The sequence below is a fragment of the Pelobates fuscus genome, chromosome 1, assembly GCF_036172605.1.
Source record: "Pelobates fuscus isolate aPelFus1 chromosome 1, aPelFus1.pri, whole genome shotgun sequence".
NCBI classification, from domain to species: Eukaryota; Metazoa; Chordata; class Amphibia; order Anura; family Pelobatidae; genus Pelobates; species Pelobates fuscus.
In genome coordinates this window covers 454,473,072-454,493,393 of record NC_086317.1, presented here as the reverse complement: position 1 = coordinate 454,493,393, position 20,322 = coordinate 454,473,072, and positions in this window count along the sequence as shown.

Genomic DNA, 20,322 nt, shown 5'->3' with positions numbered 1-20,322 from the left:
TTTTTTTTGTTAAGGTTTCCTTAAGTTACGTTATTTTATATTTTGGTATCTAGCAACAGCAGTTTAATCACAGAAAATGCCACTATGTCCTGGCAGTACGTCCGAGCTTTGTATGCAATTTCTCATGAAAATGCTGAATTTTTAATTTTCGTTGGAACAAACCTGGTAGTGAAATGCTTTATTTAAATGAAGTAATTACTACTTTGCCCCAAACACCAATGAGGCATTTCTATCAGCACTAGCAAATAATATGGGATTAGTTTAATTTTACTTTTATTGCTTGAGGGAGTAAGCTTTTTATAGCTCACAGGAGGCAATGCTAATTTATTGGCGTCCATGTGTTTCCTTGTAAAAAGCCATTACTTGAGATCACGTTGTGTTCTAAGTGGTTGAAAACACTGAATCCCCGGTCAGGATACATGATTTTGAATTGTCTCCGCCTCTAATGCTCCATAGGTTAACATTCCAGGCTTCTTGCAACAGTAAAAAAACCTTTTTAGCAAAATATACATCAAATTCATGAAACCACAAAAACCCTTTAAAACTGAATTTTTTAATTTAGACCAGGCTTCCCCAAACTCCGGCCCTCCTGATGTTGCTGAACTGCAACTTCCATGATTCTATGAATGAAATAGATAGGCTGAGAATCATGGGAGTTGTAGTTCAGTAACATCTGGAGGGACAGAGTTTGGGGAAGCCTGATTTAGACCATTGAATTAAACATTGAAGATCACTAATGTATAATGATGCTCTCATTTCTTTTAAATTTATATTAATGATTTAGGAAATTAAATCACAACCAAGAAAATATTGCAAATGTGGACACATTGAAATAATGTTTAATTTCTCTACTTCTCTGTGTGCTTCTCTATGCTGATTGCCAGGTACAAAGGGCAGAGCGTCTAACAGTGATACAAGATTTACAAGATGGAGGCTTCCAGTTTTATTGTCAAGTGGTGTGGTTTTCTACATTTTATTTTATTTTGCGCATAAATACTTAAATTGCTAAATATAGAGTGTAACGGAATGCAATGTATCAGCATACGATATCCGTTGGTACATCTAGGAAATCCACAGTCAGAGTAGAAAGCAAGGCAATATCCCCAATCCTCCCAATAACCGGACGAAACACAGTTTGGGAGTCAACTAACTCTGTTTATTCACAGGCAGCGTATTTATGCAGTTCCCCATGCAAGGGGTTTCCATACAGATATTCCAGGGGATTTCTCCCAACATGCATTGTGACTTTCCCAACAGGCATCGCTGCACGAGAAGGATACTCCCACTAAAATGGACGATTAAGTGGATTATCCCCTCGTGCAGCAAAACCGACAATTGACATTAAAATACATAATTCCCGTAATATTCGGCACTTTAGAATAACCGACCGTTCGGTAGATAGCTGGGGTCGGGGCGCACACTTTGTGAGAATACCGCTCCGATCCCAGCTGAATTGACCGAACGCCGCACATAATACATTTAAACATCAAGGTGAGTTTAGAAGTACCGAATAAGTACGGGACACATAATGTACCGAACGCGGTACTCCCGAACGCTCTGGAAGTCCAGCGGTGTTCGGATCACTGAGTAGCCGTTTCCAGTTCCAGGCTCTCGACGACCGAACACCGCTGCAGAGACAAAGGATCCAAGATGGCCGACCGCCGCATGGTCGGTAGTGGATCGACGGCCACCTAGGAGAGCCCTTAATTACCGATTGCAACAATGTTGCAACCGGTTAATTGGTGCCACACGACCTGTGAATGTGTGGTCTACCTGGGGAGTCCACATTCGTACGGCGAACGGCCAGGATAGCCGTGTTTCGTCGTACGAATGCTTTGTATGCTGGCGGCATACGGCTGCCAGCATGCGAACGGTCACAATACAATACACATACAGTCAACGGAACACGTTATACATTCAGCCTACGGACAACCTGCAATGAATATAGTCCAGAAGTGGCTAGGTTTGCCACAATGCTCCCCCAGAACCAAGCCGGCATACACAGTCTGATCCCAACGGATCGGCTTGGGGATGTCCGGGAGAGTACTCACAGATCACTTCTCGAGTTCAGTCTGTCTGGATAACCCGTCAGCGTTACCGTTTTGTTTTCCTGGCCGGTAATGGATGGTAAAGTCAAAGGGCTGCAGCGCCAAACTCCAGCGCAGCAGCCGGGCATTGTCTCCGGACACACGGTTTAGCCACACTAACGGGTTGTGATCTGTGAGTAAGGAAAAAGGTTGTCCGTACAGATATGGCTGCAACTTTTTAAGGGCCCACACCACGGCCAGGCATTCCTTCTCGATGGCGGCGTAGCTCACTTCCCGGGGTAGTAGCTTGCGGCTTAGATAGGCTACGGGGTGTTCTCCGCCATCGGCTCCCACTTGGCTCAGTACTGCCCCCAATCCAAACATGGAAGCGTCTGTGTGAACAAGAAATCTTTTAGTTGGATCAGGAGCAGTTAACACAGGAGCATTGGTGAGAGCTGTTTTGAGTTGTTGGAATGCCTGCTCACACTCTGGGGCCCAGACAACCAGTCGGGGAAGGTTCTTTTTGGTCAGGTCCGTTAGGGGTTTGGCCAGGGTGCTATAGTCGGGGACGAACTTCCTGTAATAGCCTGCCGTCCCTAAGAACGCCAGCACCTGGGTCTTAGTCCTGGGGGTAGGCCACTTTGCTACGGCCTCAATCTTGGCTGGCTCAGGCCTCTGCTGCCCACATCCTACACGGTGGCCCAGATACTGTACCTCGGCCATACCTATGTGGCACTTGCTAGGTTTTAGGGTTAACCCAGCCTCCCCAATGCGATCTAGGATCGCCCCTATGTGGTGTAGGTGGTCTTCCCAGGTCTGGCTGAAGATGGCTATATCATCTAGATAAGCACAGGCATACTCCTGAAAACCGTCCAGTAGCCGATCTACCATCCGCTGAAAGGTAGCCGGAGCGTTTTTCATCCCGAAAGGCATGACCTTGAATTGGTACAGGCCAAACGGGGTGACAAACGCCGACTTGGGGATGGCGTCATCGGCTAGAGGAATCTGCCAGTACCCCTTACACAGATCAATGGTAGTGAGGTACTGGCCCCGTGCCATCTTATCTAACAGCTCGTCTATCCGGGGCATCGGGTAGGCATCAGACACCGTTTTGTCATTTAGCCTCCGGTAGTCGACACAGAATCGGGTGGTGCCATCCTTTTTAGGTACCAGGACTACCGGCGATGCCCAGGGGCTATCGGAGGGTTCGATAACCCCTAGCTGCAGCATTTCGTCTAGTTCGGCTTTCATATGGGTACGGACTGATTCCGGAACCCTATATGGAGCTTGGCGCATAGGTAGCTGTCCCGGGGTCTCTACTCGGTGAGTGGCTAAAGGAGTGTACCCAGGTAAATTGGAGAAGGTAGTCCCTTTGGCTACAATCAGCGCCTGTACCTGGGCACGCTCCTGGGGGCTTAGCCGTTCCCCCAGCTGGACTCCCCGGGAAGGCTCTATCTGTTCCTCGGGTTCTAGTAGGTCAGGTAAGGGTAGGTTCTCCTGATCCTCCAAGGAGGAGGCACAGATTGCCGTCACATCCTCGATCCTCTCATGGTAGGGTTTGAGCATGTTCACGTGGAGCATGCGTCTCTTCCCTACCCCTGAGCAGGGGCCGATCACATAGGTAGTGTCGCATCGCTGCTCCACTACCTGGTATGGGCCTTGCCAGATGGCCTGCAGCTTATCGGTGCGGACGGGCTTTAAGATCAAGACCTTCTGTCCCACCTGAAAGCTGCGGTCCCTGGCTCCTCTATCGTACCAGCGCCGCTGGCGTTGCTGGGCCGCCTGGAGGTTGGTGTGTACGGCCTGGGTTAGCGCCTCCAGACGGTCCCTGAACTCCAGGACGTATGATATGATAGGGGTTTCGTTAGTGGGACTCTCTCCCTCCCAGTGTTCCCTAATCAAATTCAAGGGTCCTCGCACCCTCCTCCCAAATAGTAGCTCAAACGGGGAGAATCCTGTTGACTCCTGTGGAACCTCTCTATAAGCAAAAAGTAGGTGAGGCAGGAACCTCTCCCAGTCTTTGTGGGTCTCCCCGAACGTCCGAAGCATCTGCTTCAGCGTCCCGTTGAACCGCTCACATAGCCCATTGGACTGGGGGTGGTAGGCGGAATTAACTATTGGCTTAATGCCACACACCTTCCACAGATGTTGGGTAACTTCGGCCGTAAATTGGGTACCTCGGTCTGAGATGATCTCTTGGGGAAACCCTACCCGGGAAAATACCTTCATTAAGGCTTCCGCTACGGTCTCAGCGTGGATATTAGAGAGAGCTACAGCTTCGGGGTACCTGGTGGCGTAATCCACTATAGTCAGAATATATCTTTTGCCAGAGGGACTGGGTTTTGGCAAGGGCCCTACGATATCCACCGCTACTCGGCTGAAGGGTTCCGCAATGATGGGTAGGGGACATAGCCTGGCCTTGTGGCGATCCCCTCTTTTACCTACACGCTGGCAGACGTCGCAGGAGGTGCAATACTGGCGCACATCCTGAGAGATCCCGGGCCAGAAGAAGGCATGGGTCAAACGGTATCGGGTACGGGTCATCCCTAGGTGTCCTGACAAGGGAATGTCATGCGCAATTCTCAGCAACTCCTGTCTATATTTCTGGGGTACCACTAGCTGTTTATTAGTTAAGGTGACAGACCCCCCCACATCCTTTGCCGTGACCCGGTATAGCAACTCTTTCTCCCAGATGAACCGCTCCCCCTCTAGCCCTGCTTGGTCTGTTTGGGCCCTGTCCCTATATACTTGGAGGGTGGGATCGGTCTGGACTGCGGTCGCAAAAGTCGTCGGGGTGTCCCAGGACATGGGGGTCAGTTGGGAAACAGGGTCTCTTACCTGAGCCTCAGAGTGTAACGGTGTAGCCGTGGTGCGAGCCTGTTGTCGGGTGGTTACGGGGTGTGCCTCCTGGTACGGAGTCTGGGGAATAAAAGCAGAAGTCATTTGGCCCAAGTCATTCCCCAGCACAACATCTGCAGGTAAATTCTGCATCAGCCCCACTTCCACAGTTCCCTCTCCCACACCCCAATCCAAATGAACCTTGGCAGTAGGTAGCCGGTATACTGCTCCCCCTGCCACCCGTACTGCCACTGAGCCGCCAGTGTGGGTTGTGCCTGGTACCAAATGTGGCGCAACCAAAGTTAGAGTGGCTCCTGAATCCCGGAGCCCTTGTACCTCCTTCCCCTCCAGGGTTACCAGCTGCCGGTGATGTTGTCGGTTGTCGGTGGCCCTGACCGACATTACCTCATGCAGCACCCCAAGAGGCTCCTCAATTTGAGCACTCAGCAATTCTTGGGTGGCGGGGGCTACCTGGTAATGGTGCGCAGCAGCCCTGGGTGCCAAATTTTGTCGCACTTGATTCCAAGCTTGCCTGCTCCTGTTTTGGGTGCACTCTCGAGAAATGTGCCCCCACTGTTTGCATGTGTGACACTGAATGTTCGCCCGACCGTTGTATCGGGAGGGGGGTGGTGGAGTATTCAGTGCTGGCCGGTGCAGGGGTACGGTGGGGCTGGTAGGGATAAAAGTATTGGGTGTCCCTGGAATCCGAGTGAGAGTCTTATTTTGGGCACCGTGATGCCTCCTGGCATCAAAATGCTGATCCGCCAATTTAGCGGCTTCGGGTAGGGTGAGTGGTTTACGGTCCCTCACCCATTCTTGTGCTTCCGGGGACAAACCATTAAAAAACTGTTCCAGCAGCATTAACTGCCTCAACTCCTCCATGTTTGTAGCGTTGCTGGCCTGTATCCAGCCTAGTGATGCTTGGTCCAGCTTGTGCGCCCATTCTGCATGTGAATCTTTCTCAGGCTTGCGCAAGCCCCGGAATTTCCGCCGGTACGCCTCTGGGGTAATAGCATACCTCTCTAAGATCGCCCTCTTTACCTTAGGGTAATCTTTGCTGTCCTCTCGGGGTACAGCACGGTAGGCTTCAGCTGCCCTACCGGATAATTTGCCTGCCAGCAGCGGCACCCATGTGGCGGGTTCCAAATCGTGCAAATCGCACAGCCGCTCAAAGTCCTGCAAATACCCATCAATTTCGTCCTTTTCTTCACAAAACGCTTTAAATGCGTGATGTGGGACTTTGGGCTTTACCTGTCCGTAGGTGGAGGCAGTAACAGACTCTGCCCTAGGCGGTGTTGCTGGTGTGCTGGTTGCCATCAGATAATCTTGTACATCCGATATCATCACGGTCATTATTTCCAGCGGTAATGGTTGTGGTAGGAACGCCAACCTGGTTCGTAGCTCTTTTTGGAATGGGGTCTCTTCCATGGCTGGTGGGGGTGTAGCGCTGCGGGCTTGGTCTCCCTCCATCAGTTCTGCGATCAGCACAGCCTTAGATTTGTTGCTGGCTATCTTACCCCTGGCTTCCAATAGTTCTTTTAAAGTCTGTCGTTTCAGTATGGTATAGTCAATCTCCATACGAATTGCCCTTGCTTTCCTTGTTCGGTAGTTCCAGTTTACACGAACGCTGCTTTTCGGCTGTAAGGTTCGGATCCCGTCGCTTGCCACCAATTGTAACGGAATGCAATGTATCAGCATACGATATCCGTTGGTACATCTAGGAAATCCACAGTCAGAGTAGAAAGCAAGGCAATATCCCCAATCCTCCCAATAACCGGACGAAACACAGTTTGGGAGTCAACTAACTCTGTTTATTCACAGGCAGCGTATTTATGCAGTTCCCCATGCAAGGGGTTTCCATACAGATATTCCAGGGGATTTCTCCCAACATGCATTGTGACTTTCCCAACAGGCATCGCTGCACGAGAAGGATACTCCCACTAAAATGGACGATTAAGTGGATTATCCCCTCGTGCAGCAAAACCGACAATTGACATTAAAATACATAATTCCCGTAATATTCGGCACTTTAGAATAACCGACCGTTCGGTAGATAGCTGGGGTCGGGGCGCACACTTTGTGAGAATACCGCTCCGATCCCAGCTGAATTGACCGAACGCCGCACATAATACATTTAAACATCAAGGTGAGTTTAGAAGTACCGAATAAGTACGGGACACATAATGTACCGAACGCGGTACTCCCGAACGCTCTGGAAGTCCAGCGGTGTTCGGATCACTGAGTAGCCGTTTCCAGTTCCAGGCTCTCGACGACCGAACACCGCTGCAGAGACAAAGGATCCAAGATGGCCGACCGCCGCATGGTCGGTAGTGGATCGACGGCCACCTAGGAGAGCCCTTAATTACCGATTGCAACAATGTTGCAACCGGTTAATTGGTGCCACACGACCTGTGAATGTGTGGTCTACCTGGGGAGTCCACATTCGTACGGCGAACGGCCAGGATAGCCGTGTTTCGTCGTACGAATGCTTTGTATGCTGGCGGCATACGGCTGCCAGCATGCGAACGGTCACAATACAATACACATACAGTCAACGGAACACGTTATACATTCAGCCTACGGACAACCTGCAATGAATATAGTCCAGAAGTGGCTAGGTTTGCCACATAGAGATACGTAAACATGATAATAAAATACCTTGGCTTCAAATTCTACATATATTTATAATATTTTTACGTAATTTAGTCATTTTGTTAATTACAATTTGAGGAACCTGCCTGACAGCACAAGCAAAGTTCTCAAGTCCCAAATTTAACCCTGCAACTTTCCAAGACACCATAAAACCTGTACATGGGCGGTACTGCTATACTCGGGAAACGTCGCTGAACACAAATATTAGTGTTTCAAAACAGTAAACCGTATCACAATGATGATATCATCTGTAAAAGGGCAGTTTGTGTGTGGAAAAAAACCCGCACTTTCACTGACAACATCATTGTTGTGATACGTTGAAACGCATCTTGGCTGCTTCCTTTATTTTACTAGCAGTCTCCCTATTTAGTCGGGCTACAACAAGTCATTTTTGTAACATTTATTTGCTTGTAGTTTTGTGCTTAGATCAACTAACAGCAGATGAGATTTCAACCCACTAAACTTTAGTAAATAGCCAACTTGGAGATTTTTTTTTTTTTTTTACTATACCACGCTTTTTGCAAGTTGTTGAAAACATATTCAAGTTTCAGTAATCCATGCGTAATGGGTTAAGTTAAGTATTCATTACTGTGACAAACTCCCCTGACCAAGTGAGTTTGCCACTCGTTCCTGGAGGAGCCTGCTTGCCAGCCTCCTGCCCACAGACTATGGACCTTGTAAAATGTGATGTAAAAGTCTCTGGTCGTGTATTTGGACTATATTGTTCAGGAACCGAACAGCCGCACGAACCGGAGACCACCCTGGAGCTTTTTAAGCCTAATTGATACTTTGTAGCACTTTCCACCGCAGTGTTCTAAGTGTTCGTCTGGGTGGCCGCAATTCCTATGGACGACCACAAGGTGGCGGCCATCTTGTTCGCATGAAACCAGGCAGTGGTGTTTGGTCGTCGAGTTTATGGAACTATTTTCGGACACTGAAACTCCCGAACACTGCTGGACTTCCATGATCGTCTGGGTTCGGTTCTACAACACTTAAAAAAGTGCTGTTCGGTGGAAACGTTCCCACGAACAAGGGGAACAAGCTTCAGGGTAAGAACATTGACTAAGTTCGGTAGTTTGGTCGTTTTTTTTAACTACCGAACTAGAGGTTGGGGGTTTTATGTATTTTTTTTTTTTGCAGGGCATATAATTATTACAATCTGGCTCCAGGTACCCCAACAGCATTCCTCGAGCTGTTTGGCATAGATAACAAAGAGTGGCGTGTCGTGAGGTGAGGGTTGATGTTCCCTGCTATTGGGCGAGCATTGATCTGCTGTGCCCATTTCTCCGCCGGGGTTTTATGTATTTTTAAGGTACTTTTGGGGTGTTTGGGAAATGTGTGTTTTTTGTACCTGGAGATAATTGAGTTTAATACAGTACTTGACTCACCTATCTCCCAGGCACAGGGGAGGGATTATTTTATTATGTATGGGAGTGTCCTGGATCTGAGAGCCAATGTAATTGTATATTTGTTTCTACTGTGGTTTACTCTAACGTCCAGGGGGGAGTGCCCCTTGCATGGGGACCTGCATATTAGGCCATTTGTGGCTGCCAATAAAATTATTCCAGCGTGTACTCCCAGAACTATGTGTCGTCTGGTAACTGGGAAGGGAAAGGGCTATTCTTTAATCACTGTTCCAGTGTGGAAATTTCAACTGGGAAAGTCCTTGTAAGGACTACAGATCCCAGGCTTGAGTGTCCAGTGCCTGGGGGTGTCTAGAGCAAATTCCCCATTAGGCTCCAGGAGAGAGCGGTTCCAGGGCCCCAGTCAAGCCACGACGACTGTGGGCAGAAGTGCTGTGGTTTGTCCCCTGTTCCAGCTAGGAAGCGGTCCTTGGCGGAGGTACCCAGCCAGAGGGTACAGGGATCTCCGTCACAATTACTTCTTTACAATTATCTTTTACATGCTATTCCTAAAACTTTATAGAAATGTGCGCTAAGGCCTTCTACATAAACTTTTTTTTTTATCTCTGCTAAGTGCAGACTCATTTGTGTTTCAATACCTTTTATATCTTCTTTTATCAATCACCCCTGGCATTTAAAACATGTATTAAAGTAAGTACCTCAGCAAGACCCTTAGGCAATATTAAACATTCTGCTTCCCAGTTAAATGATTTTCTGTCAGCTGGTGTGTCAAGCTTCTATATAAGCTGCACAGGTTCATTTCTAAAGAATTTTATTCTCTGAATAATAAATTAAATCCTGCGAAATCAATAGAATTTAGATGTTACAGATAGCAAAAGATGCCATCAAATCATTTCTTACAAATCTGTTGATGGGTAAACAGTTTTTTTTTTTTAATATAGATCTACTTTTAGGAGATTAAATAAAATATTAGTCTGCGAGAAACGTGATGTGAATTTTTCAACTGGGGAAACATTTCACACATGCTTTTTGACCCTTATTTATGTTACAAACCAAAGTGTTTTATGCTTTCTGGTAGAACACACAAGATTTCACTTAAAATTACTCTATTGGCTCTCTCTTTACATCGGTTTTGAAGCCAAAACCAAAAAAGAATGGCACAAAATGCATCCATACGGGTATCCTTTACAAGAATAATTAATTAATTAATTATAATACTGGTTTAATTCCATAAGATTCCCATCTGATTTTTCAGACCTCCTAACCTATATACCCCAGAAGGTATGAGTTTAATATTTTGGTTTATATTTGATATGGTAGTTAAAGGGACACTATAGTTGTTCTGATGTCTGCAGCCTGTACCTGCAGTCTTTTTAATGTAAACACTGTATTTTCAGCGAAAATGCAGTGATTACATTACTGCCTAGGGACATCTCTACGGGCACTCACTCAGATGCTCAACGCCCCCCATAGTGTTGCATTAATTCAATGCATCTCTATGAGCAGTTGCTGATTGGCTCAGCGCGGGGTTATGCCGCGTATGCGCAATAACTTTTCAATGCTTTTCTACAGGAAAGCATTGGATTGGCTGAGGTTTCCAAATGTGATGATCTATGCCAAGGTGGCAGAGCTGGGCAGGGCGACCGGTGCAGCGCTGGATATAAGGTGATTAAAATCACCTTTTTAACTGGGGGGGCACCTAAACAGTGCATTTACAACTATAGTGTCAGGAATATATGTTTGTGTACCTGACACTATAGGTTTCCTTTATGAGCCTACCCTGTATATTCACCTTGTTATGAATACTTACCCTCCCTATTCAAAAAATATTATACACTTTGACAAAACGGATGACTAAAAGTTGAAAGAATTGTTACATTACCCAACATAAAAACTGTCAAGACTACAATGTTATATAATTTAGAGATCTACCACCAACAGATTTATGTTACCTGCATTGTATACAGCAGGGGACACACTATACAGTGGAATAAAATTAAATAGCAAATATACTTGGTTATGCTAGAAACCTTTACAGGGTCACCCCAGACACCTAAATAACACCTAAATAACTTTGTGTGTCCCCTTTTTTTTAATAGAAACTGACAATTATAAATAAAGCTGGTAACACCCCCTTGGCTTCCATGCAAACAAGAGTTTGTTTTACTTCCTGGTATCATTAGCTCAGTGGAGCTAAACTCAGGAGACAGCAATTACTCAGAGCACTCAGAGCATTACTCAAGCATCAAAGCCCAATGGAATTGTTCCACTAATATATATTTTTAAAGGAACTCTTTCACCTTACTGAAGTGCTTTATGTGTATGTAATTTTATGACAGTTTAAAAGTGCCGGTTTCAATAGAGTTTGATACTTTCATAACCGGTGTCGAAATAACTAGCTGGCTGTTGCTCAGACAGCCACATATGTTTTCTTCCATTTCCATTAGGGTGACAGAGCTTCTCAATGAACTGTTCTACAGCTCGCTCCTGACTCCATCACAGAGGCTTCTCAATCTCTGCTGGGGAAAGATATTAAATACAAATATCAAATGCATAATTCGGAATCACAAGGCCCTGATGCAAGAATCTAAGAACGCCCCCCCTTATTCCTCTTCCTTGCTCCCCTAAAGCAATACACCTGAGTGGCATGCGTGAGTTGGCTGAGTGTGATATGTATGTGTAGTATTGGTAATGTGTGATTGTGTATATGTGTGGTTGGCTGAGTGTGTTTGTATATGGGGTTTGGCTGTGCGTGAGTGTGGAGTGATGGGGCCTGCTTGGTGTCACTCCCCTAAGAATGGCAATCCCCCATGATGACGCTTACATGCTAACTTCAATGCCTGCACACTGGCACCTATGCACTCTGGGACACTATGTGCCCCAATACAAATTTAATGCAATTACCTCATTAAAGGGACACTCCAGGCACCCAGACCACTTCTGCCATTGGAGTGGTCTGGGTGCCAACTCCCACTAGTCTTAATCCTGCAACTGTAATTATTGGAGTTTTTTTTATAAACTGCAATAATTACATTGCAGGGTTAACTCCACCTCTAGTGGCTGTCTACTAGACAGCCACTAGAGGTCACTTCCTGATTCATAGCAAAGATTTTCTTTGCTAGAGCGTCGCTGGACGTCCTCACGCTGTGTGAGGACCTCCAGCGTCGCTCAATTCCCCATAGGAAAGACTTGAAAATCTTTTTCAATACTTTCCTATGGGGAGACCTAATGAGCGTGCGCGGCATTGCCGCGCATGCGCATTAGGTTTCCTCAGCCGGCGGGCGGGATCAGTCTCGCCCACCGGCTGACGTAATTACTGGGTGGAGCGACGCCGACCCGAAACCACCACCGAGTGACATCGGCGGGGTTTCAGGTAAGTGACCTGAAGGGGTTTTCACCCCTTCAGCTACCTGGGATGGGAGGTGGGAGGGAGAGGGTACCTGCAATGCCAGGAAAATGGATTGTTTTCCTGGCACTGGAGTTTTCCTTTAAAGGACCAATCCACACTTCCGAACCCCCCAACCAAAAAAAAACACAGTTTAGTAGATATACTCCCAATGAATACATACATGCATATTTTCATGTATGTATTTATTGGGAATATAGTTTAAAATAGCTTTCAAAATCTGCAGTTCTTATGACTGCAGCCTTTGTAAGCCCCTCCCCTTTTTTCCCAGGAGAGACGTTCAGTCTGACTTGGTCCCCACCCACGTGCGCACCCTCTCGTGCACAATGTTGAGTGCGGGAATATTGTAGAGTGCACGTGCGCACACCCGGTTGCATGTGCAGGGATGAAGCTGTCGAGCTGGTCTGAGGTCTGTGTGGGAAGGAGGGGGAGGCAGGCACACTCAAGTAGAGCGTGCCTGCCACTTCTGTTAGCTCAGGGCAGCTAACAGAAGTAAGAAGGAATCCTCTCTGGCTGTTTGATTGAAAGCCAGGGGGGAGTTCCCTGGTTATTTTATAAAAGTGCTGATTTCTGTAAGAGGTCACTTCCTCTTAGAGGTTTTGCCTCTTAAAACCATCACCCCTAGGGCATCAACAGAAATTAAATGAAAAACAATGCAATTGGCAGAATTGTGTATACACAATTCTGTGATATGGGAGCATATTGTATTCTGTGTATACACAATTTTAATAGTGAAGGTATTTTTTTTAGGATACAAAATTAAGCCCTGTGCTCATACTCTTAATGCTCCTGGGTGGCACTAATGACTACAGTATGTATCAGTCAAAATACATAGAACAAAATGAAAAAAAGTTACCTGCACACTATCCCATATCCCCATGCACTTTGAAATAACAGAGGTCTTATCGTACCACTTAAATGGCCATTAAAGTGCATGCTCACCTCCCCATCAAGGCAAACCTTTTAAGTGAGTCCTACACTAACCATTCACCTTGCTGCTTTCAGCGAAAAGCAAAATCTCTTATGAGACAGAGAAAGGATATTTTTCTAAACCCCTATACACGTATTAACTCTTCATAGGGAACACATGGGATGGGCAGCAGCATTGTAACATGGATGTGTGATACAAAAGCAAATACAAACACTCACATTTCAGCCCTGCCCTCAAGCTCTCGCTGTGCCTAGGCGGCAGCAATGACTACAGTATCCACTAGTCCAAATACATAGATCAAAAGCAATTAAAAAAAATGTTACCTGCACAGTATCTCCAATCCCTATGCACATTTAAATAACAGTAGTTTTAGTACCACTCCAGTAGCCATTAAAGTGCAAGTTCACCTGTCTCATTAGGGAAACCTTTTTTTTTTCTGCTTGGAGTTTGAGATTTTGCTGACATTCAGCCACAACCCCCGTCCTTTTGCTTTTTTTAAAGAACCTTTTATGCAATACGAAACAAATGGGTTTGTTATTGAGTTCATTACAATCAGGTTAATGAATCATATTAGAGATGCTAATTTATAATGATGCATTAGGATGTGAAACTGCGCGAAGATAAATGGGATGAATTGCTATATTTGATTGTGGAATTTTTCAATTGAAAAGTTCTCACATGTATTTAGTTCCTAAGATAATGTTGCAGTGTTAATAGTTGAACTGCAAATAATGCATTGACTGAATAGCATGAGATGGCCTGATTCCTAATTTGATGTTAACATATGACCTACGGTAAGACACAAAAATCAATAACACAATTACATTTCAAATTATGAATCTTATCTGTTGATACAGATGTATTGATATATTTTGCATTTAGATCAAATACACTTCTGATGGTTATCTTTAATGTTTGAATTATCAGGTACATATTTGATACATGATACAAAATTGCACAGTTTAGGATATTGGATATATAAAGACATAATGCACTTGGCATAAAATCTGCATTACGAACACCACCATATTGCACTCTGATCTATGTATAAAAGGATTTTATACCAAAAAACTAATTTTTTTTCAAGTTTGAAAAAAAAAATGGGTAACAATAAATGAGTATTTTATGATTTTTTTCTTTTTTAATTTTGCCAGAAAAACTATTTTATAAAGAAATCATACAAAATTATGCAACAGTTCTCCGATTTTAAGGACTTTATTATTAATGAATTTCACCAAGTATATGTTATTGCACAGTAAATTCTGGGATATACATAAACGTCATGTAATGTAAATAGAAAGAGAGATAATGCTACAGAAAATTTGATTCTGCATGAGGTTATGAATGCCAATATAAAATTAATTATGACTATTAAATGCCTTAATTTTATATTTTTGAATGGTGAGAAAATTAGTCTCGAACAAACTATTTTTCTTGAAAATGGAAAATTTGGGGGGATGTCTGAATTTTGTACAACTGTCAGTTTGGCTTAGCAGAATTTCAGTAACAAAAAAATATTATTCTGGAACTGAATCGTATGAACCAAGAGGGTGTAAAAATAGGCAGAGTACTACCAAATATGTACATAATATGTATATATTTATAGGAGCCTTTTCTGTTGTACTAAGTACTAAGTAATATGGAATATAAGCAATATCAGTAATTTACCTACAAAGATTTCCATGGACTTAACCCCTTAAGGACAGAGCTTCGGAAGCTTGTCTTTCACTTAATGACAACGGAATTTTTTGCATTTTTTGCTGTTTGCGTTCAACTGCAATTTGCATTTAACTAATTTATTGCACCAATGCATATTATATACAGTTTTTTATGTTTTGATGTCACATATATATACATAAATGCTTATTTATTATAAAAAAATTACAGAAAAATACAAAAAAAATAAAAATGTGTTTTTTTACAGTTTTTGCAATAATAATGTGTGCACAATTAGTGCAGGTTAAGGAAAGTAATTAAAAAGAAATTCATTTAGTTGTTCTGATTTACAGAATATATAATGTGTCTGGTATTTTGAGTTTTTTTTGGTAGTTACAGGTCACAAAGCACAAGGAGTAAAAAAAACTTTTAATGTGGAGCGAATTTAGAATTTGGTATGTTTCTCTTGTAAGCTTAATAGCCATAAAAGAAAACAAAATTGCCACACAAAAGTATATATTTATATAAAGTAGACACCACAGGCTATTTACCTAAGGTTTTTTTGACACTTTCTACGTAGCCATTTCACCGCCAATCTCTGCTAAATATTGGAGTAAAATTGTGTTTTTTGGGGGTTTTGGCACACAAACTTATAACAAAGAACTTCTCATGTGTATTTTGTAAAGTTGGTGTGTGCTATTCCTGTACAAAGTTTTATTTTGTGTTCAGTTACATCTGCTGAGTAAAATTACACCCCCGTTGTATGTCTTTGGCACTATTTTGTGAAGGTACAGTGCCATATAGGAAACCTGTCCTTTTCAGTATTCACAGTAGAATTTTGAGAGACGGATTTAATTAGCCTATGCTTCCATTTGGGGTATTATAACAGTTTGACTGTTCAAAAAAAACTCACAAAGGCCTACCATTTGTAAAAGTAGACACTCCAGGGTGTCTCATAAGGTGCATATTGTGCCTTAACATGCCCCCATTTTTTTACCATTACATGCCAAAGTATGTGGTCAAAAATAATTTTGTGCATTTTTTACATACGGATTGCATTTTTGCTGGGCATTTAGTATATTTCATATGTGCCACTAAGTTCAAAACCCCCAAATTATGCTCAGCTAAGTCTTCTGAGTAAAAAGACATCCCCAATGAATGTCTTTGGCACTATTTTGTGAAGCTACAGTGCCATATAGGAGACCAAGCCATATCAGTTTTTACAGAACTTTGAATTTTGACACTGGGCCTATGTGCAATTTCCAAGCATCTTCGCAGGTTTTAAATTCAAACTACCCCACAAAGGCCTACCATTTCTTAAAGTAGACACCACAGGGTATTTCAAAAGGCATATTTTGAACCTTAGCGTGGGATCATTTTTCCGCTAGCTTGTACCAGGTGTAGTGGTAATAAGCGTTTGCTCTGCCTTTTTGACACACAAAGTGAGTTTGCACAGTATATTTTGCAAACCTTATGTGTACCACCACTCTATAATACTTTATATGTTGCTCAGCTATGTCGGCTGAGTACAAAATACCCCCGTATGTACCTTTGCCAGGTATATGTGGACATCGGAGGGGCACATTTGGGACACAGCCATTCCAGTTTTTTTTCAAACTTTAAATTTTTATGCTGTGCCCATGTCCCATTTTAGAGTATTTTACCAGGCTATATGATCCAAATACCCCATAAAGCCATACCATTTCTTAAAGAAGACATCCCAGGGTATTTCAAAAGGCATATTTTGAACCTTAGCGTGGGATCATTTTTCCGCTAGCTTGTACCAGGTGTAGTGGTAATAAGCGTTTTTTCTGCCTTTTTGACACACAAAGCGAGTTTGCACAGTATATTTTGCAAACCTTATGTGTGCTACGACTGTATAATACCTTATATGTTGCTCAGCTATGTGGTCTGAGTACAGAAATACCCCTGTATGTACCTTTGCCAGGTATATGTGGATGTTGAAGGGGCACATTTGAGACGCAGCCATTCAGTTTTTTTCTAACTTTGAAGTTTTACACTGTGTCCATGTTCCAATTTGGAGTAGTTTTGATGGTTGGTTATTGAAACTTCCCCACAAACACATACTATTTATTAAAGAATACACCCTGGGGTAATTAAAAATGCATATTTTGAACCTTAGCGTGGGATCATTTTTTCTCTAGTTTGTTCTAGGTGTAGTGGTAATGAGCGTTTTTAAATGTATTTTTTAACTTTTTTAACTTTTTTTACTTTTTAAAACAATTTTTTAAACTTTTGTTTTGCTTATTAATTTTTTAAACTTTCCTAAACTTTCTTAAAACTTTTTTTTTTACAGATTTAACATTTTTTTAAGCTTTTTTTTTTTACTGTTAACCCCTAACTAGCAGTACATTAACATGGAAAATTACATAGTTGATGCAGAGTCTGGTTTTAATCCATAAAGGGCATAAATCACCTAACATTCCTAAATTGTTTGGAATAACGTGCTTTAAAACATCAGGTATGATGTTGTATCGATCAGGTAGTGTAAGGGTTACGCCCGCTTCACAGTGACAGACCAAACTCCCCGTTTAACGCACCGCAAACAACCGCAAACAGTCCATTTGCACAACCGCAAACTCCCCATTTGCACAAGGTTGGATACCAAGCTAGCCATGTCCCGTTCCTTGTCCTCACTGATGTCATTGAAGGTCTCTCTTCCTCCACCCAGGAAGCGGGAGATGGAAAAAGATGCTTGGTCGGTCCTCCTACTTCAAATTTGGGGTACTGCACGTGCAATCTAATGTGCCACCAGATAGGAGTGGTGTGTTAAGTAGTACTATTCCTATCAGTTTAATCCCTGTTACGTCCCCTATCAGGGGACGTGTATATAAGGCATCGATTTTAGGAAGCGGGAGATGGAAAAAGATGCTTGGTTGGTCCTCTTACTTCAAATTTGGGGCACTGCGCGTGCAATCTAATGTGCCACCAGATAGGAGTGGTGTGTTAAGTAGTTGTATTCTTATCAGTTTAATCCCTGTTACGTCCCTATCAGGGGACATGTATATAAGGCATCGATTTTAGGAAGCGGGAGATGGAAAAAGATGCTTGGTCGGTCCTCCTACTGCAAATTTGAGGCACTGCGCGTGCAATCTAATGTGCCACCAGATAGGAGTGGTGTGTTAAGTAGTACTATTCCTATCAGTTTAATCCCTGTTACGTCCCCTATCAGGGGATGTTTATATTAGGCATCGATTTTAGGAAGCGGGAGATGGAAAAAGATGTTTGGTCGGTCCTCCTACTTCAAATTTGGGGCACTGCGCGTGCAATCTAATGTGCCACCAGATAGGAGTGGTGTGTTAAGTAGTACTATTCCTATCAGTTTAATCCCTGTTACGTCCCCTATCAGGGGATGTTTATATTAGGCATCGATTTTAGGAAGCGGGAGATGGAAAAAGATGCTTGGTCGGTCCTCCTACTTCAAATTTGGGGCACTGCGCGTGCAATCTAATGTGCCACCAGATAGGAGTGGTGTGTTAAGTAGTCCCCCTCATCAGGCCTTTTTTAGTCAAATGTATCGCCCACTGTCAGTCCCTTCGGGATCCATTCCTCATTCATCTTAATAAAGGTGAGGTAATCTAGACTTTTTTGACCTAGACGACTTCTCTTCTCAGTGACAATACCTCCTGCTGCACTGAAGGTCCTTTCTGACAGGACACTTGAAGCGGGGCAGGCCAGAAGTTCTATCGCAAATTGGGATAGCTCAGGCCACAGGTCAAGCCTGCACACCCAGTAGTCAAGGGGTTCATCGCTCCTCAGAGTGTCAATATCTGCAGTTAAGGCGAGGTAGTATGCTACCTGTCGGTCTAGTCGTTCTCTGAGGGTGGACCCGAAGGGCTGTGGCGATGCGTAGGACTTAAAAAGCTCCGCATGTCCTCCATCAACAACACGTCTGTAAAGCGTCCTGTCCTTGCCGGCGTTGTCGTGGGAGGAGGAGGATAACTTTCACCTCTTCCCCTGTTAGATTTCCGTTGTGCTGTGACATCACCCTTATATGCTGTGTAAAGCATACTTTTTAATTGATTTTGGAACTGCTGCATCCTTTCCGACTTGCCGTAATTCGGTAAAATTTCAGGCACTTTCTGCTTATACCAGGGGTCTAGTAGCGTGGACACCCAGTACAGGTCGTTCTCCTTCAGCCATTTTATACAAGGGTCCCTCAACAGGCACGACAGCATGAAAGACCCCATTTGCACAAGGTTGGATGCCGAGCTACTCATGTCCTGTTCCTCGTCCTCAGTGATCTCTCTGAAGGTTCATCCCCCCAGCCACGTACAACACCACGGGTACCAGATAGGTGGCAACGAGCACCCTGGGATGCCTGTTGTGGTTGGTCTTCCTCCTCCTCCTCAAACCCACATTCCTCTTCTGACTCCTCTTCCTCACAATCCTCTTCCAGCGTTGCTGCAGGTCCAGCAAGCGATGCTGATAAGGCTGTTTCTGGTGGTGATGGTGACCACAACTCTTCCTCTTCACGCTCATCTACGGCCTGATCCACCACTCTTCGCAGGGCACGCTCCAGGAAGAAAACGGTATGATGTCGCTGATGGTGCCTTCAGTGCGACTGACTAGGTTTGTCACCTCCTTAAAAGGACGCATGAGCCTACAGGCATTGCGCATGAGCGTCCAGTAACGTGGCAAAAAAATCCCAGCTCCGCAGAGGCTGTCCTAGCACCCCGGTCATACAAATACTCGTTAACGGCTTTTTCTTGTTGGAGCAGGCGGTTGAACATTAGGAGTGTTGAATTCCAACGTGTCGGGCTGTTGTAAATCAAGCGCCTCACTGGCATGTTGCTTCACCGCTGGATATCGGAAAAGTGCGCCATGGCCGTGTAGGAATGCCTGAAATGGCCACACACCTTCCTGGCCTGCTTCAGGACGTCCTGTAAGCCTCGGTACTTATGCTCAAAGCGTTGTACGATCAGATTACACACATGTGCCATGCACGGCACATGTGTCAACTTGCCCAAATGCAATGCCGCCAACAAATTTCTTCCGTTGTCACAAACCACTTTGCCGATCTCCAGTTGGTGCGGAGTCAGCCACTCTCTGCTTTCAGGCAAGTCAACCCCAAGACGGCGTGACACTGCCGTATCTGGGATGTGGAACAGTACGTGGGGTGCTGTGGGGGTGCCGTTGATGTGGACGCAGCAGCAGAAGAGGACTCAGCCGAGGAGGTTATGGAAGAGGATGGAGTAGGAGGAGTAGAGGAGGTGGCAGCAGGCCTGCCTGAAAGTGTCACCAACTCCTCTGCAGAGCCACGCATTCCATGCTTGGCAGCCGTCAGCAGGTTTACCCAATGCGCAGTGTAGGTGATATACCTGCCCTGACCATGCTTTGCAGACCAGGTATCAGTGGTCAGATGGACCCTTGCCCCAACACTGTGTGCCAGACATGCCATTACTTCCTATTGCATAATCGAGTACA